At 41.6% G+C, this 24,936-nt stretch overlaps 1 pseudogene; it reads right to left on the reverse strand.

Annotated features, from left to right (window-relative positions):
• Positions 1 to 14,304: 14,304 nt before the first annotated feature.
• On the reverse strand, positions 14,305 to 23,427 carry LOC125246286 (annotated as a pseudogene).
• Between the last annotated feature and the right edge of the window lie 1,509 nt (positions 23,428 to 24,936).

A 24,936-nucleotide genomic window follows, 5' to 3' on the forward strand; every position in this document is an offset into this window, starting at 1 on the left:
TACCTTAAGGACTCCCAGTGATCTACTTACCTGTCTCCTGAATTCTCCTCGTGTGTTATCTCCTCTCTGTGTGAGTGCTCCTCGTCTCCAGCGTCTCCTTCGTCTCCAACTCCAAGTTCGACTCCACCTGCAACCACAAAGGAATCCATCATCACCCAGCACTTCAAGAATCTGCACTGTTTCACGTATTACTCACCTGCACTTCTGCCACAACTCATACTGGTTCTCAATAAAGCTCCATCTCCTGTTAAAGACTGTCTCTGTCCCTTCTGTGTTGTAACAGAAGACCGGACCATAACAGCGCGAGGCCAGTACGAGTTCCCCGGATCCATTCCAAGAGCTCGTTGATGTTCTCCAACGAGCTCTCACCTCCAGCGCACCTCCACCGTCACCAGCCATCACTTCCGCAAACACCGTCACCTCTCCCTCTCCGCCAGCGCACGCCAGTCCCATGGCCAGACCAGCGCCCTACTCAGGATCGGCGGAGGACTCCAGCGGCTTCCTCCTGCAGTGTGCACTGGTCCTGGAGATACAACCGCACTTCTACCCCACCGACACATCCAAGGTAGCGTTCATTATTTCTCAGTTGCAAGGCAAAGCGTTACAGTGGGCTGAATCCATCTGGTCTCAAAATGGTCCCGTTACACGTTCATAAGCCTCCTTCATGTCCCACTTCCGGGAAGTGTTCGGCAAGCCGTCCTTCGACTCCTCTGATGGTGAGAAATTATGCAATCTCAAGCAAGGTTCCATGACCATTAACGATTACGCTTTGCAATTCAGAACGCTAGCCGCTTCAAGTGGAAGTGGATCCATCCGCTTCGCCTCCCGTATGCAGTCGTGTATAGAAGAACACCAGGACCAGTCACTCTTCCATCACCTCCTCCGCCGGCCTGAACCCGTCAGCCCTCCAGAACCAGCCAACGAACCTATGAACGTCGACAATTCCAGACTCCCTCCCTCCGAGCGACAAAGACGGCTGACCCTGAACCTCTGCCTATACTGTGGTTTACCTGGCACATCATCTCTGCGTGCCCAACTCGTCCACAATAATTATTTATTTATCAATAAAATGAAACCACTCACCACTGTTGTCAATCTTACTGCCGCTGGTGTCTCCCTTGCAGTGGTGGCGCTCCTCGATTCAGGGTCAGCCGGCAACTTCATCTCTGGCGCCCTCTGCCGGCAGCTCAAGCTCAAGACTACGCCCTCTCCGTCCGTCTACCAGATCCACTCAATAACCGGAAAGCCTCTGAGCCGAAGATGTGTGCGCCGATGTGTGGGCCCCATCCAACTGCGAGTCGGAGTACTCCATCTTGAAGATATACATCTGCTGGTTCTAGAGGAATCCACCTCTGACGTGGTCTTAGGGCGCCCCTGGTTGGAGCAGCACAACCCAACCATCTCTTGGAAAACCGGTGAGATCCTGAAGTGGAGCGAAACATGTTTCTCCAACTGGTTCTCTGACCTTCCAGTCCCTCGAGTACCATCCACTCATGACATCCACGTTTGTGCCACCTCCATAGAGAGCCCAGTTGAGAAACATTCCATCGACATTCCAGAGTGTTACGCCCCCTTCAGCGACGTCTTCTGCCCACAGAGAGCCTCCAAGCTGCCTCCACACCGGCCATGGGACTGTGCCATCGATCTGCTTCCGGGTGAGCCAGTGCCTAGGGGTAAAATCTATCCCCTTTCCATACCGGAGGAGAAGGCCATGGAGGAATACATCAAAGAGGCCCTTGCTCAAGGATACATCCGCCGTCTACTTCCCCTGCTGCTTCGAGCTTCTTCTTTGTGGCAAAAAAGGACGGAGGCTTGAGGCCCTGCAATGATTATCGCTCACTGAACAAGATCACAGTCAAATTCCGTTATCCCCTTCCTCTCGTCCCAGCGGCCCTGGAACATCTCCATGGTGCCACTGTGTTCACGAAGTTGGACCTCCGCAGCGCATACAACCTCATCCGGATACGCGAGGGGGACGAGTGGAAGACCGCCTTCATCACGCCCACCGGCCACTACGAATGTCTTGTGATGCCCTTTGGCCTGGTCAACGCCCCCTCCGTATTCCAGGACTTCATACATGAGGTGCTCCAGGAGTTCCTCCACAAGTTCGTGCTGGTATATATCGACGACATATTGATATACTCCCGGAGCCTGGCCGAAAATCGCCACCACGTTGCGGAGGTCCTCCAACGGCTTCGTCAGTTCCATCTCTTCCTAAAAGCTGAAAAGTGCTCATTCCACCAGTCTTCAGTCCACTTCCTCGGATACATCATAGATCACAGTGGCATCCGGATGGACGAGGGGAAGGTGGACGCCATCAAGACCTGGCCCACTCCAACAACAATCAAAGAACTCCAACGCTTCCTTGGCTTTGCAAACTTTTATCGACGGTTTATCATTACAGTTCCATCACCCATCCACTCACCAACCTGCTCCGTAACCAGCCCAAGTCTCTGTCCTGGACTCCAGCTGCCACCAACGCCTTTGAAAGCCTCAAAGAAGCCTTCACCACCGCTCCCCTCCTCGTCCACCCCAACCCTGAGCTCCCTTTCGTCGTGGAGGTGGACGCCTCCACCACAGGAGCCGTCCTGTCTCAGCAGCAGGGGACACCAAGTAGGCTCCATCCATGTGCCTTCTTCTCCCGCAAGCTAAACCCGGCAGAGGTCAACTACGACATCGGAAACAGAGAACTCCTAGCCGTGAAGTTGGCTCTAGAAGAGTGGAGGCATTGGCTGGAGGGAGCCAAACATCAGTTCCTCGTGCTGACAGACCATAAGAACCTTGAGTATTTACGAGCTGCCAAGAGGTTAAAACCCAGACAAGCACACTGGGCCCTGTTTTTCTCCCGGTTTGATTTCACTATCTCCTACCGCCCTGGGTCAAAAAACGTAAAGGCAGATGCCCTCTCTCGTCCTCATTCTCCCGAAGAAACCACCATTGAGCCAGAAGCCATCCTTCCAAGCTCCATCATCGTGAGTCCCATCTCCTGGTCGGAGGAGACCATCCCCTCCTCCAATGCCTCCACTAACCCTCCGCTGGGTTGCCCACCTGGCTTGCTATACATCACTCGAGCACGACGCACTCCACTGATTCACTCAGCCCACTCGTCGCTTGGCACTGGCCACCCGGGGGTCAATGAAACCCTCTCGTTGCTAAGGGAACGCTTCTGGTGGCCGAGTATGGCATCCGACGTCAGAAGGTATGTGCAGGGCTGCAGGGAGTGCTCCATTTCCAAGAGCCCACGCCATCTTCCATCCGCAAGCTCCATCCTCTGCCCGTACCCAACCGACCATGGTCACACCTAGGAGTGGACTTCGTCACCGACCTGCCCACATCCGAGGGTTGTACCTGCATCCTAGTCATCATTGATCGATTCTCCAAGTCATGCCGCCTAATTCCACTAAGAGGTTTGCCCATGGAGACAGCAGAACTAATGTTCAATCACGTGTTCAGGTACTTCGGATTACCGGAGGATATCGTCTCGGACAGAGGACCCCAGTTCATCTCCCGGGTTTGGAAGGCCTTCCACTCGCTCCTAGGTGTGACCGTAAGTCTATCATCCGGCTACCATCCACAGTCGAACGGGCAGACGGAAAGGAAGATCCAGGACATCGTCCGCTTCCTCCATACCTTCTGTCACGACTACCAGGACTCTTGGAACCAGTATTTGGGTTGGGCCGAGTACGCACAGAACTCCCTGCGTCAGCTATCCACCGGACTCACTCCATTCCAGTGCGTGCTCGGCTACCAACCCCCACTGTTCCCATGGACCGGGGAACCATCGGACGTCCCAGCTGTGGATTACTGGTTCCGAGAGAGCGAGAGAGTCTGGGACTCAGCACACCACCACCTGCAGCGAGCCCTGCGCAGACGCAGGATGACAGCCAACCTTCGTCGCTCCCACGCTCCTGTAGGGCATCGCTCGACAGAACTTACCAATGACTTTATCAATGAACAACATGATTGAACAAAGCTTCATTTGGTCCAAAAGATCCATTTCCTGACAGGAAACACCTAGCCTTAACAGAAGTGATGACGTGACTTCTTTTAACAAAGGACTCTGTCTAAAGGACTTCTTAGCTCATCAGCAATAAACTAATCAGAACCCATCACGTGGATCTGATCACATTAAATCTACTGATTCTCTCACAAAACCCTCTTGTATTATCGGACGGAACAGGAAAACACCCATCAACGGATTTAAAGACGAATCTGTCCTATCAATACCTCCCTTGTATTGAGCAATCCATCCTGACCCGGTCACTCGTGACTCCGGTCAAAGTGTAAACTATGCTTAAGGACTCAATCTTGAATCTCAAAAGGGGACAATTGTTTATCTGTTAAAATATTAACTATATCTAGAATAACGCATGATATGATGGGATTACTAACATGTTGGAGTCAATGCATTATATGTTTGTATTCCCGTATGCATTTTCTTTATCTTGTAATCATTGTTTTTAATTAGGTCAGTCTAGTAATATGTGTGGAAGAAGTGTGTCATGTTTGAGCTCTAAATACAGAGTTTATAATTCTCTGTAATTCTGTGTGAATGAAACATTGAAATTCAGTATCAGGAAAATATTAAGAAACTTTATAAAGTTGTTAATAAAACAGGAGAATGTTCTGCAGATATCACGCGATGTGATCAATAGACAATAGACGAGGCGTGTCTAATCTCCGTAGCAACGTCTCATTGGAGGATCGCTCCTTTAAAACTATGCTGTCCAAACAAGCTAGTGCTGGAAGTCAGAAGCTGGAAGCCAGAAGTCGGTCAGAAATCGCTCTAAATCGGTCAGAAGCCGGACTGAAGCACAGTCGTTGAAGCCCGTTAGCCGAAGCACCGCTACTTTGACCACGGCGGAAAAGTCGCATGGGTCATTGATAACTGATTGACCGGGCTGATTTTCCATCGAACACCCGACTTCAACCACGAGCTGCGCCGCTGATCATTCGACAGCCGTCACATCCAGACTCCAAAACACTTCGTGAAATATCTGACCAAAGTCTCCCAAGAAGAGAGCCGCTCAAGCCAGACGCTCAGAACAGTTGCACCAGCCAGCAGCATCCTTCAAAGCTTCAGCGCAACCCACAGGGCTTTCCCGAGAAGACGTCACCTGAAAGACAGCCAATCCAGAACGGGATTCCGCTGTACACGAGTCACGGAACAACCTGATTACCTCAGCTGTCACAGCAAACGCAGGTACAAGCAAACTTCTCTCTCTCTTGCTGGAAACTGGTGAAACTCCTTTAAACCTAAAGAATCAAGCCAAAGCTCTGCTTTTGTGATTTTCCTCAGGTTATGAGTTAAGTTAGCACTGAACTTGGGACTTTTCATAACTCATCAACTCCGCGAACGTGTGTGCATGTATGTATGTATGTATGTATGTGTGTGTGTGTGTGTGTGTGTGTGTGTGTGTTTAGCCTTAGTTTCCTGTAATCATTAGAAGTAATCAATAAATCTTGTTTTGATTTTCACATATACGAGTTTCTTGTGCTGTGTGTCAAATTACTGCCTTAAACGTAAAAGATCAAGTTACCTCTTGCTTATAATATAATAATTACAATAATAACAATAATCATAATAAAATATTGTTACTGTTGGCCGCAGAATAATATTTTATCCAGAATTGGTAAAATACTCTAACCTCAATTTTCGCTGGACGAATAATTGATGAAGTGTTAAATATTAATTCTGAATCATTTACAGTGAATCATTTACAGTTGATTCAATTCTTATTCCCTGTAACAATTAAATTGAGCTAATAAATAGGCTAAGTCCTTACACTCCCACCTACCAACCTGGACAGAAGGTCTGGCTGTCCACATGAAACATCCGACTGCGTCTGCCCTGCAAGAAGCTGAGTCCCAGATTCATTGGCCTATTCACGATCACCAAGCAGATCAACCCGGTCACCTAATAGCTTCAACTACCCTCACAGTATCGCATGCACCCCACCTTCCACGTATCTCTCCTTAAGCCTCACCATCCCTCTGTTCCTCTCTCCACAAGGCCTGACGTGGCAGCTGCCGAACCCCCCTTTCCACTCATCGTGGAAGACGGAGCTGCCCACGAGGTACATGACATCTTGGCCCTGGAACGACATCCTTGATCCCAACCTACTGCTCACCTTCCACACCAATCACCCCGACAGACCAGCCCCACGTGCAAGAGGACGGCCACCTCGACGCCGGGGTCCTCGGCCCTCAGGAGCGGGCCATAGAGGAGGGGGTACTGTCACAGACACGTCAGGCTCCACCGCTCACCAATCACAGCGCACCCAGTCACCAGAGTACTGATCACAGACACCTGCACCTCATCAAGCACCTCCTCACAGCCAGCATAAAGAGCACTCACACACACCACTCGATGTCCGGTCTCGTTTGCATTAACTTACCTGTATGCTTACCTTAAGGACTCCCAGTGATCTACTTACCTGTCTCCTGAATTCTCCTCATGTGTTATCTCGTCTCTGTGTGAGTGCTCCTCGTCTCCAGCGTCTCCTTTGTCTCCAACTCCAAGTTCGACTCCACCTGCAACCACAAAGGAATCCATCATCACCCAGCACTTCAAGAATCTGCACTGTTTCACGTATTACTCACCTGCACTTCTGCCACAACTCATACTGGTTCTCAATAAAGCTCCATCTCCTGTTAAAGACTGTCTCTGTCCCTTCTGTGTTGTAACAACTTACACTTATTCTAAGTTATTTCCACTATTGTACGTTGTTGCCATATGGCAACATATCATAAAGTACCTTAAAATAATATTTTTTTCCAAATTTTTTTTACAGCACTTTAAGTTAAGCCATTCTAAGAAAAAGAGTCAAATATTTTTTTTTATAGATTTATCATAATGCGTGCGGTAGAGGGTTAAGATGCATTTTTACCGAGATGCAGAAATATCACAGAATCAATGTTCTAAAAGAAAAAGATCACAGCCTTCGAAACGGCCAGAACCTTTAAGTCAACTGAAGAGTTTTATAACATCAACCAATAACTGACAATATTAAGTTAATATTTTTATGATCATAAAGAGAGATTCTTAAAATACCTTATAATTTTGCTGACTAAATTGTGTCAATGTTTGTGTTTATTTGTAAAGAAAGGTATCTTGTACATTGATCTCACATTTAATAACTGTGTTTGTGAATACTGATAAAAAATCATTATTTTCCTATTTATATATTTTTTTTCTTTCTGCAAAACTTTTACATTTTCCTTGTGCAACAAAGGTGCACAATGCTGTCAAACTGTCACGATCACCGTCTGCTCCTGTCACTTCCCGGACTACATTCCCCATAATCCTCTCTGCCAATCACCTGCACTCACTCCACCAATCACTACACTAATCACCACACCCAGCTGCAGCTCATTACCAGGACTATAAAGGACTGTCACACACACCACCTCACCGCAAAGTCTTGTTAACATTGTTGCAATTCTGAGCTTTATTATCCTGTCTGCCTGTCTGATACCGTTCCTGCCTGTTACCTGTTCTATGATCCTTTGCTGCCTACCTCTGACCTGTGCCTTGTAAACCCACCTGTGAGTGATATCTGCCTGTCCTGATCTTTGCCTGTTTTTTGACTACGACTCTGCCTGTCCCTTGCTGTTCCTGTTTGCCCCTGTTCGACCCAGCCTGTACGACTATGCTCACTTTAAATAAAAGCTTGCAAATGGATCTCTGCCTGAGTCCCACTTCGTTACACAAACGGTCCATGGAACATTTTGCAGTTCTTTGTTCAATCCGCACAGTCAGAATGAACCAAATGAAAAACCCAAACTTTCATTTTCCATTTCTTTAGAATAATTCACAAACACATAATTGTCTCTCAGTTTAATTTTCGATTCCAAAACTTTGGGTTGTTGCGTCCGAGTCTGACTTTTGAATAAACATAAAAAACGACTGATTTTCCTTTTATATTGCAGTTGGCTCGTACCAGTACCACCAGAGGATGGAGCGAGGTGTTGATGTATTCAGAGCACTGCAGCGTTATGTAAAGGCTAATGGCACGTCTGACCATGTTATAATTTATCGTCTGCCAAACACTACAAACCCGATTCCAAAAAAGTTGTGACACTGTTCAAATTGTGAATAAAAAAGGAATGCAATAATTTACAAATCTCATAAACTTAATATTTTATTCACAATAGAATATAGATAAATCAAATATTGAAAGTGAGACATTTTCAAATGTCATGCCAAATATTGGCTCATTTTGGATTTCATGAGAGCTACACATTCCAAAAAAGTTGGGATAGGTAGCAATAAGAGGCCGGAAAAGTTAAATGTACATATAAGGAACAGCTGGAGGACCAATTTGCAACTTGTTAGGTCAATTGGCAACATGATTGGGTATAAAAAGAACCTCTCAGAGTGGCAGTGTCTCTTAGAAGTCAAGATGGGCAGAGGATCACCAATTCCCCCAATGCTGTGGCGAAAAATAGTGGAGCAATATCAGAAAGGAGTTTCTCAGAGAAAAATTGCAAAGAGTTTGAAGTTATCATCATCTACAGTGCATAATATCATCCAAAGATTCAGAGAATCTGGAACAATCTCTGTGTGGGTCAAGGCCGGAAAACCATACTGGATGCTCGTGATCTTCGGCCCTTAGACGGCACTGCATCACATACAGGAATGCTACTGTAATGGAAATTACAACATGGGCTTGTTACGTGTGGTGCTGCAGAGATAAAGCGTATACGAAGATCCACAAATAAGGGTATTTAATAACAATAAAGGAGAAACACACATTTACACACTTAGATTAACATAAGAACAGACACGGAGTGAAGGGAGTGTGTCCATTATAAAGGGAGTGCAGATGATGAAGTCCAGGTGCAGGTGATGAGTGATGATGGGGAGATGACGAGGAAGTGAGTGCAGGTGTGGAAACACGAAGGATCATGGGAGATGGAATCCGGGAAATGAGGGAACTGTGACATTACCTCCCCCTCCAAGTAGGTGCAGCCTCGCGCCGTAGATGGAACAACTGGAGAGGGGGGGGTGGGCGCCCTGGCAGGTCCAGGAGCTCAGGCAGTCCATGGCGGGTCAGAGGCTGTGGGTGACCATGGTGGGTCAGAGGCCGTGGGCGGCCATGGCGGGTCAGGAGCTGTGGAAGGCCATGGTGGGTTAGGAGTCGTGGCGACACCGAGACCCCGCCCAGGAGTTCCCCAACCACGGGTATATGCCCGGGCTCGGCGAAGGCTGGAGTGTGCTCGAGGAGAATAAAAGCGGGTTCGTGGATGGCTGGAGTGGGCTCATGGAAGGCTGGTGCGGGCTCGTGGAGGACTGGAGCGGGCTCGTAGAAGACTGGAGCGGGCACGTGGAACCTGGAGCGGGCTCGTGGAAGGCTGGTGCGGGCTCGTGGAGGACTGGAGCGGGCTCGTAGAAGACTGGAGCGGGCACGTGGAACCTGGAGCGGGCTCGTGGAAGGCTGGTGCGGGCTCGTGGAGGACTGGAGCGGGCTCGTAGAAGACTGGAGCGGGCACGTGGAACCTGGAGCGGGCTCAGGGAAGGCTGGAGCGGGCTCGTGGAAGGCTGGTGAAGGGTCTGGAGACGGGATCCAAGACATCCCCTCAAACTCAATCAAATCCCCATGGGTACTGGAGTGGGCATCTCAGGCTCGGAGGCAGGCTTCACTAGAAGCTCTGGTGAAGCTGCGGTCATTTTCTGCGGCTGTCTGGACCTCTTTGTGGACCTTTTCTTTTCGGGTGGCATGCGCTGAGGGTCAGGCAGGTACATGGGGAATGCCCACTGGAGCGGTAGGCTTCTTTTTTGACCTATAGAGTTTTAGCTGGCAACGGCGTATGGCACAGTGGTTGTGTGTCTCCTCAGTCCCCAGATGTTTGCAGACTATTATAAAAAGAAGAGGGGATGCCACACAGTGGTAAACATGGCCTTGTCCCAACTTTTTTGAGATGTGTTGATGCCATGAAATTTAAAATCAACTTATTTTTCCCTTAAAATAATACATTTTCTCAGTTTAAACTTTTGATATGTCATCTATGTTGTATTCTGAGTAAAATATTGAAATTTTAAACTTACGCATCATTGCATTCTGTTTGTATTCACAATTTGTACAGTGTCCCAACTTTTTTGGAATCAGGTTTATACATGCCAGACAGTGAACGTGCTGAGGGAAGGCAAAGCTTTCAGACACGACATTCTCCTCTTCTTTATAGTTATTTTCAGACATTTCTATTGTGTTATTTTAAGAGAATATTGAAGTGGAGCCACTAAAGGGACATGGTGGTGGAAAAGATATGGGATGGGAGGAAAAAATATTTTTCAAAGGTTTGCATTCCCTTCAGAATCTTTGTGTTCTCCCTGGACAAACACTTCCTATTAAAAGTCCCGCTGGCAGTGTTTCCGACTCTGTACAGGACGTTCACAATGGAGCGACTGATAGAGCTTTACTTTTAACTTGAACTTAAAAAGTCAATGAGTTCAGTAAAGTTTCTGGATCAATAACTCGTGAGATAAATGTTTTTAGAAACACAAATTACAATTCTTTCAGATAGTAATGTAGACAAAGAGCTACAACCTAATTTTCCTCAATACAAGCCTTATAATATTGATCTTTTTGAGCAGTGTAAAAGTAGAATAGCAGGCCTTGCCCTGCTTAGTCTTCTTGAAAACCACTTCAGTTTTGCCCAAAAGAACCCTTTAACATATTTTACTGCTACATGTTCAGGAAAATATCATATACACAGGAACAAAACAAGGTGAAACATTTAAATAATAAATCGGACCTTGTCTTACGTTCCCGCGGCTCGAAGACCAAGGAATCTTCCTATTATCTAGTTCATGCTTTCCTTATGATTTAGTTCATGCTTTCATGATGTCTCGATTAGATTACTGTAATAAATGGAGATCAGACAGTGGTTAGCAGAACTGTGAAAGCTTTACTCTGTCACACGGAACATTATACATTACTCTGCAGTCACTTCTTCTCTATGCAACGCACATGCACACCCTTAAAGGGGCCGCATAACATAAACTAAAACCTTCCTTAAAGGTACAATAACCCATTATCATAACAATTACTGTAATGCATTATTAGCTGGTTGTCCTGCTTCCTCAATAAATAAGCTACAATTAGGACAAAATGCAGCTGCTAGAGTTCTTACCAGATCAAGAAAATATGATCATATAACACCAATTTTATCATCTCTACACTGGTTACCCATTAAGTTCCGTATCGATTATAAAGTATTGCTAATGACCTATAAGGCTCTAAATGGTTTAGATCCCGTGTACTTAACTGATCTTCTATCGCCCTACAATCCTTCACGCTCTTTAAGGTCACAAAACTCTGGACTTCTGGTTGTACCTAGGATAGCTAAGTCCACTAAAGGAGGGAGAGCGTTTTCACATTTGGCTCCGAAACTCTGGAATAGCCTTCCTGATAATGTTCGGGGCTCAGACTCGCTCACCCAGTTTAAATCTAGATTAAAGACGCATCTCTTTAGCCAAGCATTCACATAATGCATCTCATACCAGATCAATTGCACATGACTATCTTTGCTTAATGCTAAGAACAGCAGCTACACTAATTATTCTCCATTTGCTTTTCTGTTTTACCTCGGGACTAGAGAGGACATCATCTTCAGTTTGGATCCAGCCTCTTAAGAGGACCTCAGATGACCAACACCTATGAAGAGACGGCGCCAACTCCTGCGAGGACTTCAGAAGACGCAATCATCTGGATCAATATGCACATTGCCCAATTTCTATATCCTAATTATTGTTAATGTAATTCATTTTTCCAGGGGCTCATTGCTTCTACATTCAGTTAAACTGCTAACAGTGATTGTAAATTAATTGCCTAAATTATTACATTGTTTGCTAACTGCATTCTTTAAATTGTAATGTTGACATGCATTCTCTGTAAAGCTGCTTTGAAATGATATCTATCATGAAAAGCGCTATACAAATAAATGTGAATTGAATTGAATGATTTTGATGAAATTAAAGAATCTAGGTTCTAAGCCAAAGAACCCTTTCACTATCAAGCCAGAAGGCGGGCCGTCAGAGAAAAAATTCATCATGGGCCCAGCCGTCAGCCTGACCGTTCAAAGGTGTCTTCTGAACATGCAGAATAATTAAAAACTCCAGGGAGGCCGAGGAAGAGGGGCGATGGTAGATGTAATGTACCCCCGCCAGAGAGGACATCGATTACCGGCGCTGCTGGCGCCTGTGCTCGATCACCTCTCTCAAGTCTTGCTTCATCTTCCTCGTATCCTGCTGCTTTTGTGACTTACTCTGCAGAGGAGGAAGTGCTCGAGCGGCAACACTGGATCGCTGGCCCTGTCTCTGAGCCTCAACTCGAGACGGGCCAGGGCCTCCTGGCTGTCTGGGCCCAGAATCAAATCTGAGCCGTAAACAGTACAGTTCTTATATGCTGTTGAGTGCGCCCTCGCCTCTCTGAACTTCCCAACGACGTCTCAACGGAAACGCCGGAAAGCTCAGAAGGCGAGACCGGGGCATCGAGGAGAAAGCTCTTTCTCCCCGATGTCCGCCATGTTCAACCACAGATGTCTCTCCGTGGCAATGTCTCTCCGTCTCCCAATTGAGGCGGCCGTCTGCTTGGTGACCCGGAGAGCAAGATCTGTAGTGCGGCGCAGCTCAGCTACCGCATCAGATCAATGAGTCCTATGATCAATCAGTTTCAAAAATGAATACAAAACCTGTCCTATTGAAAGAAAACAAGCTGACTAAAAGAATTAATCCAATATTTGGTGATAAGGTAGCATAATGAGAGATTTATCAGCAATTGTTTGCAGGCTGGTCATTTTTGACTGGGAACACCATGAGTGTTATAGGGTTGTCAACACAGCACAATGTCTAATACATGCTTGTTCTCCCCCTACTGCTTGAAATATACCCAGGTTCAGGTGTTTATGTGCCAAAAAATGTGTGGTGGTCAGCTAGCCATGTAAATAGCCCCACTGCTATGACACGGGTGCGTGTTCAACATTGAGACACTTTTAAAGAGCAATCTCAGAGGATGTCACTGCTCGTAGTGTGAGTATGTGTTCATTTAATTTTGGTTAATTTTATTATGTAGACTGATTTCATATATGAAAAAATAAATAAATAAAAGCATGGTTTAGTTATTACATCGTAGGGGAGTTAATTTAGTTGGTTTACTTCTAATTTCTTAAAGGTTGCGGTTTCTTGGGTGGCAAGTCAAAAAAGACAGGCCCTGGTGAAGCACAAGAGGCCCTGGACTGAATCAATATTGATGCTATAATGAGTATGTATGTTACTAGCGTATGTCGTATTGTTCTTGTGTCGGCTAACAATGTAGCAATAGATTATGCATCATGACAAGTTCCATGATTAAATGGGCCTCAATTTTTATGTGACTTCAGTGAGTTCAACATCAGCAGACAACCTAATGTGTACTGGGCTGTCTAATCCAATAAGGACAGTTCTGTTGAGGAAGCTCTTCATCCTTAAGTAATGGAACAAAGATACATTATTATAGCATTTTTTCCCTTGTATTTTCCTACTTCTTTGTTCTACCCTTAGGTATTTGCTACTTGTATATTTGGCACTACTGCCATCTACAGGACAACAATAGGAATAACAAATGTTCACCACAGAAAATAAACAAGTTTTATTTTTTGTCACAATCCCCCTTTTCTTTCTTTTCTTTTTTTTTTTCTTTTCTTTCTTTTTTTTTTAACCAAAACCTAATTTTACATTGTGACTTTGGCAGAGATGTGCAACAATATCAAAGACCACAGAAGTACAAAACAATTTCTCTCTGCCAAATCTTAAATATTCAGAGAGTTTAATTCTGAGTAACGTGAAAAAATCTGAGTAAAGAGCGAATCTGAGAAAATGAAGGACTGTATTTTTGTAATGATTTCTGTTTGTATCATTTCACTAAGTTAAGGTATAAGAAATGCCTTGACTGTTTAACAAAAAAGAAACACCAAAAGTGAAATTTTACATTTTAAATGTCTTTATTGGCAACACACAATGATTGTTAACTTGCTTGCTTTTTTTTTTTTAATTCATGCAAAATGAATGACTAGTGTAAATGAAAGTAAAATTACATCTTCCCAAAACAACATTTACATGTACATTTATTCATTTGGCAGATTCTTTTATCCAAAGCGACTTACAAGTGAGGAATACAACAAGCGAGTCTTTATGACGAGGCAAATAGACAAGAAGTGCTCACAATACAAGTTTTAGGCAGTGCTCAGATTATCATAAGCTACAATAGCGAGGGATTAGAGGAAGTGAAAGGATAGGAATAAGAATTTTTTTTTTTTTAAAGATAAGGTTAAGTGCTCACGAAAGAGATGAGTTTTTAGCTGTCTTTTGAATATTGCCAGGGATTCAGCATTCCGGATGAAGGCAGGAAGATCATTCCACCAGCAAGGGACAGTGAATGAGAACATTATGATACAATCTGCTCATTTGTGACACATAACATATTCAGTTCATTCAATACACTATAAATCAGTTTTAGAAGATTTTCACTTTTTTCATTTAACAAGCTGTTAGGCAGAATCATGCAGGTATGTATTATACATCATACGAAAAAAGAAGATGAAGACCATTTTTAAGCTGAAGTATTTTTAAGTATAATAAAAATGCATGCAGAGCATCTTAGCACAAAATAAAATGTACTTGTTTATAGCTGTGGTAAGAGCAGATACAAGGTTAATGTTTTACTTTTCCCGCATGTAATGCTTACAAAATTTGTAAACCTATTGAACCAGGACTCGTTGGATCAAAGTCACTGGATTCTTTTGTTGTTGTTGCAGGTTTGTACCGTTTCCAATCCTCTGGAAGCACTCCTCCTGTGGAAACCTGACTGATGATTTCTGCCTTCTTCCTGACGTCCATCAAAGACTGAATGCGATCTTTAAATCCAGGCTTGGCTTCTTGTTTCTCAGACTCAATCATCAGATCGATGTAGTCAGGGGTGGACAGAGGATTGGGCTTGAGGGCGATTTCCTGCAGTCGCTCCAAAGACATTTGAGATTCTTCAATCAGTCCGGTCACAATATCCTGGACAACCTGAAACTCCTTTTCAAGTTCTTCAAAGATCTTTTCTTTTGACATGACCTGTCCATGTGCAGCCTCAAATCTCTTTTTTAAATCTTGATAGGTTCCCTTTTTCTTTTCTGGGACATAAGTCCATTTGTATTTCTGATTGAAGTGCACATTCCAAGCACACTTTCCAGGACAGACTGTACACTTTCCACCTTTCATGGCCACGCAGTAATATTTATCACTGTCGCTTGCATAAGCACATGTTTCATGACATGTGAAGTGACAAGTTTGGCAGTTGGTTAAGAAGTAGCCGGTGTTATTTTCAGTCTGTTTTGGGTCATTTACTTCAAATTCGTATTCAAAATCCTTGTTTGCATCCATCTCAGCCTTGTGCTGCTCCAGAGCTGCTCTTGTCTTCTTGATTTCATCCAGTTTCGTCAGACCAGCATTGATTTGGGGCTGGAGACCTTCCACAAGCACTTCCAGCTGCTGTCGCTCTTTCAGGACCTCCCGTGTCAGAGACAAGCTCTTGGTTTCCATCTTTCTAAGGGATGTGAAGAATTTTCTCATGCTGGAAAATCCCATCTTCCAGAACATTAGGTCAAAGTTCTCACCATCAGAGTCCTCATCCTCTGCAGATTGATTACAGTCAGAGTCCTCATCCTCATCCTCAGCAGATTTTTTGATAGCAAACACAGCAGAGTTGTTGAACTTGAAGTGAAGAGGCTCTCCAGACTTATTTTTAGCACAGGGCACCCCAGAGACTTTGATGGCCTCGAGAACAGGAGGTGTTTTCCCATCTGCAAAGGTGACCAGTACAAGGATGTTTTCAGCAATATCCTTCCCAAATATGGAAAGAATGGAGTCAAAGACATATTTCTGTGTGTGCGTCAGACGGGCAAGTGAAGCCTGTACTACAAAACACACGGCATCAATGCGGTCGATCCCTCCATCGCTGAAAAGAAGTCCTGAATCTTCTTTGTGATCTTCTGGTCATGTGAGATTCCTCTGGTATCACCAAATCCTGGTGTGTCCACTATGGTCAGAGAATGTGGAACCTTGAATCCATCCATGTAATTGATTTGATAAGCCGTGATCTCTGAAGTCTGACTTTCAGCCTGGGATTTCTGCTTCCCTTCATCTATCAGCACAAACCGGAAGTCATCTTTCCATTGCACTCCCAGAATGTAGTTGATCATGCTGTTAATTAGAGTGGTTTTTCCTGCACCTGTGGCTCCGATCATCATGATGGTCTTGTTCTGTTTCTTGATGTTTTCTGTCCCAAACGTGCTTCTTCTGCAGAATCCATCTCTGTTCTTCCATGTTTCAGACAGGTGGAGTTTAAACATGGGCAGGTTTTCATTGCTTCCATTGGCTATTTTTATGCTCCAGTTGTTCTTGATATTATGTGCAACACTTGAGCCCTTTCCATTGCTGTCATCTTTTCCCATGTTTTTGCTTGCTGTGCTTTTGCTTGACATTTTTGCTTGTTGTTAACAGTCTATTTGTCTTCTGGCTTTTTAACCACCTGGTTAACGGAAAAGGAAATAATTGTTTGTACATCAGTTTATAAAAACAGCATACAAAAGTGAGAACTCTGTGCGATATCAGTAAAATGACAAAACAAAAACTCTCAACATATGTTTCAATGCAGGATATAAAGTTGTGAGATACATAATATTGTTGTGAATTTAATATGTTTTAAAAATATATAGCATGTATTAATCTCATGGCATCCCACATTCAAGCATGTTATAACTAATCCTGACCATTTAAAATGATTAATCTAAGACATAACTCATTTCTAAGTTACAACATAACTTAACTATCAGTATTTGCATTAATCTATAGTATGCAGGAGAAAATATAAAACTAGCAACAGCAACAATACTACTACTAATGGCTTTGTAATGCTGTGCATATTACAGACTTTAATATGATTGAATGAAATATCTTTGAGATATGACAGAAGTGTTTATGACGGAATTATCCAGAAACATCCAGGGTGCGAGCGGTCCTGCTTCTCATGAATCAGAGGATCAGGTGTGTGTGATAAAGAACCTGCCAGCTGATCATTACCACATCACGAAAAACACTGGCTGTGTCCAAAATCACCCCCTATACCCCTAAATAGGGCACTATTTGAGGGGACATGTAGTGGTGTCAGAAACCATAGTGGACGATACAGAGTGCACTCATTCAATCCCACAATGCACCACAATAACGCAGCATGTACAACCGATTCACGCTCAAAGACTAGAAAATACCCATAATGCAACGTGAGAGTCGCACCATGTGCTGAATGAATTCCCACGTCTGACCAGTGGATGGCGCCCACAGCTGAATCATCCACTTCCCAATGTGGTGACAGCATAGCATCATACAGGTATAAATTCATTTTTACTTGATTCTTAAATTGTTTAATTTAGGTTTATACATGATAGTTTACGTTAAAACATTTACATAACATTTAATTTTATAAAAACACTGGACTTGGACTCCCAAATTGGTTCTTTGGCATGGCTATCTATCACTGTTACCAGAAATAACTACAATAAACTTTAAAACCTGTACATTGATGAAAACATAATTAAATCTTTCTATCACAGGTCAAAGACTCCATTTGAGCTTGATTTTCATTAAATGTTAATATGGTTAGACACTTGCATGTACAGTACCTATCGGATTTGCTACACCCCATACTCAGTCAAGAGCACACAGATCAGCTGATTCTGGGTTATTGCGAGTTCCCAGGGCACGTCTCAAATGATCATGCTTTTTCTGTTACTTGGCCCCAAGTTGTGGAATAGTCTCCCTATTCAAATTCGAGCTGCTTCAACTCTGGTCCATTTTTAAGTCTACTCTTAAAACTTACTACTTCTCCCTGGCTTTCAACATCTCCTGACTTGCTGTGCAATGATCATATATGATCACAATGATCATTTTTCAGCTAGATGGGCAAGATGGCGCCGACATGTGTGTTGGCTGGCCGTCGCTCCCTTATTGGATTTTGTACTGTTATTATCCTCTGTCTGGGTTTCGTGTCTTTCTCTGCTGTGACACGTTTAAGTTATGATCGGCAAACCTTGTTGGATCTCCGAGCGTCTGTTGCTGTAAACCACGGAGATCTGAGTTCTAAAGGAGATGGATACTCGTGGCAATCGCCGTTCATACAATCACAGCTTTGGTGTCCGCTGGATCAACTTAAGAGAAAGAAGAAGCGCCACAGTACCAGGAGACGAGGTACACGTGCAGGGGTTCGTGTTCGAGCGGGGAAGGAATTTCATTTCATGAAGACTCAACAGTTTTCCTTGTTTGAGAACTGTGAAGCCTAAAATCGTATTTGTTGTCGAGTGTCTATGCGGAGGCCTGATTCTGCTAGATCGTGGTCACGGATGAGTGGAGTGAATCACAGTCACTTGCGTTCGGTCTGTTTGGGAGAAGCTGAAGTGAATATGCCAAATATTACTCCTTTATCGGCCGCTCTGGTAAATGCGAGATCAGTTGTTAATAAGACATTTATTTTACATGATTTTTTCCTATAATCACAATCTTGACATTTTGTTTATTACTGAAACTTGGTTGACTGTTGGAAATTTAAGCCCTATTTCAGAAATTGTGCCATCAGACTGTTGTTATTTTAGTTCGCCAAGGACTCTTGGTCGTGGTGGAGGCACCGCGGTTGTTTTTAAAAAAAAACACCTCACCTGCAGGCTGTTTCCCTGTGGATCATTTCAGAGTTTTGAAGTACTATCATTTGAATTGGTTTTGTCTAAACCGACTTTATGTGTGTTGATTTATAGACCTCCTAAATATAATTCTTTATTTATTTCAGAATTTTCTGAATTGTTATCTGGGATTGTTCCACTGTTTGATAATATCTTGATCATTGGTGATTTTAATGTTCATGTTTGCTGTGAAACAAATTCCCAAGCAAAGAAGTTTTTAAATCTTACTGATTCTTTTAACTTTCAGCAATATGTACATGAATCTACGCATCACCATGGTCATATGTTGGACTTGATTTTAGGCACTGGTACATTTGTCAAAAATGTTATGGTTACTGAAAATTATTTCTCTGATCATAAACCTGTTATGTTTGATATGAATTTGTCATGTACTCCAGTTAAACCACAATCCCAGATATATTGTTCTCGTAATATTACATCATCGACAGTAATAACATTTGCTGAATCTTTTAGATCCTCAACTGAGATTTTTGATAATCTGCCGCCTTCTGTTGACACAGATGAGCTCTATTCACTTTGTGAAATGTTGGATGAATTCAAATTTTTTAATGTCAAATGATAAAAAAATCGTGCTATTTGGGAAAAAAAGGACAGTGTTTACTTCAACAACAAGTCTGAGACAGTTTTCATCATGTGTTAAAAATCAGGCCACTAATTTGGGCATAATCTTTGACTCTGACCTTAAATTTGATTGTCAGATAAAAACAGTAGTAAAAAATTGTTTTTTCCAATTGAGGAGGATTGCAAAATTAAAGTTTTTTTTTTTTTTTTTTTTTTTTTTTTTTTTTTAAATTTTGTTATTCGTTTTTAAAGCCTTAAATGCCTTGGCCCCAGAATACATCAAGGATTTATTGAAAATTCAATCTTCCTCAAGATTGCTAAGATCTAACTCTCAGATTACGCTAATGGTACCACGTACACGTCTTAAGTGTAGAGGTGATCGCGCTTTCTCAGTTGTGGCTCCTAGGCTATGGAATGATCTTCCTTTCTCTGTGCGTTCTTCAACCTCTTTGCGGATGTTTAAATCATGTCTTAAGACCTATTTGTACTCACAGGCATTTGATGTGTAGTTTTATAGATATTACTTATTAATTACTATTATTATTTTAAGTATTTTGTGTATGTATTTAGATGTTTCTTGTACAGCACTTTGGTATACTTTGCGGTTTTTAAAGTGCTTTATAAATAAATGATTGATTGATTGATATATTTTAATGCACCACATCCATTTTACAGTGTTTATTCTATAGATTGTCTTATTGTTTGTAATCCTGTTGACTGTTCTGTTTTGCATACTCTGTGCAGCGCTTTGGTCGACTTCGGTTGTTTTAAATGTGCTATATAAATAAACATTGTATTGTATTGTACTGTATTGCATGTGTCATTATAATATGTAAAGCCATGATACCAACTCTGACAACAGTGTTTATTTTAATAATATGAGGTTTGTGCCCAACAGGGATGATATTTTAATTTGTTCTACTTAATTTACCTTGTTTTGTTCCTACCTGACTTAAGATCAAGTTTAACCTTAAACGAGACTACTACTTTTAATATAATATCCAGTTCTAAAATGCCATTTGAAGCAATGCATGCTTGTGCAATTTAGTTATTTTAGTGCTTAGTGGTGTACCGTGGGATCAAAACTGTGCTGTGGCAAGAAAAAGGCTGGGAAACACTGCCATAGACAGGGCGCTACTTGCACAATCTAGCTCTGAAAAAGACATGGTCCAGTGTGTCAGACTTGGCACTGGGAATATCAATGAAAAAGGACATTGCATAACGTAAACCTCTCCACCATCCAAGAATAAATCCTTGCTTGCTCTTCAGCACAAAACTGCCAAGATTAAACTTTTCTAAAGAACATGAAAAGAAGTCTGATGATCATTTCATTGCAAAAATGCTTTTCTTAGAGTTTTTGTCTTGTTTCTAGTCCAAATATCTAAAAGTTCTTAAATCAAGAAGCATTTTCTAGACAAGTAAAAATTCTTTTTTTCAGAAAAATTAAGCAAGCAAAATAATCTGCAAAATAATGTTATAAAATGAGCATATTTTAATGACAGTACATTTATTAATCAACATTAAATACTGCAATACATATTACTTTAGATAAAGTATCAATTCTGGGGGCCTTTTGCCCTGTCCTCAGGGTGAGTGTGGGGTAAATATCTGATTTGGTTGATAATCCCAGTCCCAAGTCTGACACACTGGACCATGTCTTTTTCAGAGCTAGATTGTGCAAGTAGTGCACAGTCTATGGCCGTATTTCCCAGCCTTTTTCTTGCCACAGCACAGTTTTGAAAAGTAAAAAAGGCAACAGCACACCATTTCCTCTCTCAAGATCCATTAATGTACTAAAAACATATTTAAATCAGTTCATGTGAGTACAGTGGTTCAATATTAATATTATAAAGCCACGAGAATATTGTTGGTGCGCCACAAAAAACCCAAAATAATGACTTATTTAGTGATGGCCGATTTCAAAACACTGCTTCAGGAAGCTTCAGCGCTGATTCATAACGCTCCGAAGCTTCCTGAAGCAGTGTTTTGAAATCGGCTATTACTAGATACTTTTAAAAAGTTATTTTGTTTTTTTGGCATACCAAAAATATTCTCGTGGCTTTATAATATTAATATTGAACCACTGTACTCACATGAACTGATTTAAATATGTTTTTAGTACCTTTATGGATCTTGAGAGAGGAAATGTCATTGCTGGCTATGCAGGCCTCACGGAGCCGTCAGATTTCATCAAAAATATCTTAATTTGTGTTCTGAAGATGAACGAAGGTCTTACGGGTGTGGAACGACATGAGGGTGAGTAATTAATGACATTATTTTCATTTTTGGGTGAACTAACATGAACAAACTATGAACAACTGTATTTTAAACTAACAAAGACTAACAAATACAGTAACAAATGTATTGCTCATTGTTAGGTCATGTTAGTTTATACATTAACTAATCTTTAACTAATGAAACTTATTGTAAAGCGTTACTGGTATTTTTATATTCGCTGTATAATAAAATCCTTGCTGAAACAGTATATACACTTCTGTTCCAAATTTTGAATTTATATTGATCACGACTTTTAGCATTTGAAAGAAGATTCTTATATTCACCAAGTCTATCAAAAGTACACCTGAAGACAGTAATATTGTGAAAAATTGAAATACTTTTTCTGTATTAATATATTTTAAAATCGCATTTTCAGCATCATTACTCCAGTCTACAGTGTCACATGAATTTAATATGCTGATTTACAGAATGTTTCTTATAACAGCTGAAAATGCTGATAATAAGTTTGGAAACTACAATATAAATTCTTTCAGAAGAATACAACATTTCAATATATATATATATATATATATATATATATATATATATATATATATATATATATATATATATATATATATATATATATATATATATATATATATATGCTATTTAAATATATTTTAGTCAAGTCTAATCATCTTGATAATGTACTCACCTGACAATGTCCTGTTTTTTCTGTGATAGCAGCCTGTTTGTCCTGAAAAAATAATGATTGAAAAAGAAAGGTTTGATTATTATTTAATATTAGTCAAATTATTACAAATAAACAATAAAAAAACTTTATAATTATACTTTTATAATAGCTTCTATTGTTCATGAAAACTGACATTTAACATTTAACAAAATGAGACATTAGATAATAATTTTATTTCATTTTTATGATAGAAACATATACATATAGCTAAGATAATCAGAGTATATGCACATAGTGCCTGACCCACATGTTAATATGGTTCATATGGTTACATGAACTGATTAACTAACAGGCCTTTCACTTTCACTTTCCTGTTACAGTAAATGGGAGGCTTTTTATGAAAGGGCTTACAAACAACCAACTATAAGATCCTGACCCTAATACTGGACTTCCTCCAACAGCACACATATTATATGTCTCCTTTATCTGACACAATATCAGCAGAGGATGATTAATCAGAGGTTTCAGTTTAGTGTCAAATGGATTTTTTTTTACTGGTGTTTAATCTATGTGTGGTAGTGTGATGTTTAAAGGGTCAAAGAAACTACGCCACCCAGGATTAACTACATGGTAAAAGACAGAAGGACAGACATTGGTTCGATTTCTCACAAAAAGATCAAGAAACATGGATTCTTTATTGAATAGTTGAATGGTTAAAAATCCTCTAATGCAATAAAGCAAGCATAAAAGGATCAATAAAGGCAAACAGCAACACATCAAGGACAAAGGAAACAAAGGAACACAAATAAACATAATAAAAATCTACATAGTTTTTTATGCTTTCTATTTTATACTTTACAATTTGGCTTTTGAATCTATCAACTGCAACTACTGCTATACTGAAAAATTATTAGATTCAATTTTAATAATGACAATTTGTTTGGAAAAGCAATCAGATTTTTTAAACTTTACTATACAAGACGTCATTCTGACTTTAAGAGTTGGACATATATGCAGAATAAGCAAGATCTATTTTTAATGCTTTTTTTCAGTCAAATATTACAAATCGGATCTTTCTAAATCTGTTATACTAGGAAGGAAATAGACTTACTGTTATTTGTTTCCTCTTGAGTCTTCCTTTTCATCTGCAGCTGCAGAAAGCTTCTGTGTTGGTTTTTATAGTGCCCAACTGCTGCCCCTTCCCACAAAAAGACAAAAAAAATCCCACATGGCTTGGAAAATTTTACTTTCATTTAGTTTTTATTCCAGTAACTGTAAGGCTTTATAAGAAGTGGGCAGGCATTAGCAGACCACTAAAGAACAATGTTACATCCATTAGAAAATTATAAACACATCAGGGGGTAGCGCACTTTGCTGCAGTGTTTTGAGACGTCACAGCACGTGCATTGCTGCTGCATACTAGTGTTACGTGTCGGTGTTGCAAAGATGAAGCGTTCACGGACTTCCACAATAAATGGGTATTTAATGACACAACGTAGAGATACAACATCCAAAAACACATAGTATAACATATAAGAACAGACCAGGAGTGAAGGGAGTGAGTCCATATATATAGGGAGTCAGAGGACGGACTGGGACTAAAAAACGGCCCTGGACTTTGACTAGGCCCAGCCCAAAGCAATCAGGCGTGCAGGAAACTCGAACAACAACAATGTCTGGCATGAGTGTCACAAGACTTTAATTGTGGCTCATGATACTATACCATCCAAATTATAGCAATAGCACTGATGTTGACTAGATGTTGTGTTAAAAGCATATTAGATTAACTTGAATACTCATATAGCAGGGGTCTCAAACTCAAATTGTCGGGGGGCCGTTTCTGTGATTGACACCTCATAGGAGGGCCATATTATCCTTCAAGCGCAAGAAAGCGCAACATTTCAGAGAAATTTACTTTCCTTTGCATTATTTCTCATTCAGCCTACTTCAAATTTCATTAGGCCTACTCAAAAATATTTTTTATACCTATACTATAAATATCTTATTTACCATACTAAATGTAAACAGCAGTGTCTCCTCTCATTGTTACAGAGTGTAATATAATTATATAATACTATTACTAATATAATACTATTAATTGAAATAGTCTGGTGCGACTTCTCACATCCAACAAGGTGCATGGAATAAAAAAATCAGTAATTTAGGAACAAAACCAGCAACACCTGTGGCGTGGAGGGGTCAGAAATAAACAAAAAAAAAACTGGAGCTATATATCAACTTTATTTTGCCAAAAAAATAAAAATCTCTCATTGTTACATACATTATTAGTTTTTAACATCTAGTGGAAGTATTTTCCCTTACTTTATGTTATCTTAAATAACATTAAAATCTTTCACTGAACAACACTGTACTGAACAAATACAATCCCTGAATACATTTGTACACTCCTCTGTTTCTTGACAGACACCTGCAGCGCTTCTGCTCACACAGCTGGGCCACATTTGTCCAAGATGCCGTTTGAGCATCGGTAACGTTTCAATGGTTGCATCGGACGCGTTTCAGGTGGTTTAAATCGGCGCTCATGACTTAAAGTCGAGTGCTTTTACTGTAATTTAGGCAAGCGCACTCATAATAGAAGCGATTGAGAGCGCGGCTCATGGTTGCATAGCAACGACAGACGCCACTGGAGCGAAAGCGCATTGGAAAGAAGGAGAATGCGGCGC

Source organism: Megalobrama amblycephala, linkage group LG14, assembly GCF_018812025.1.
Source record: "Megalobrama amblycephala isolate DHTTF-2021 linkage group LG14, ASM1881202v1, whole genome shotgun sequence".
Classification (NCBI taxonomy): Eukaryota; Metazoa; Chordata; class Actinopteri; order Cypriniformes; family Xenocyprididae; genus Megalobrama; species Megalobrama amblycephala.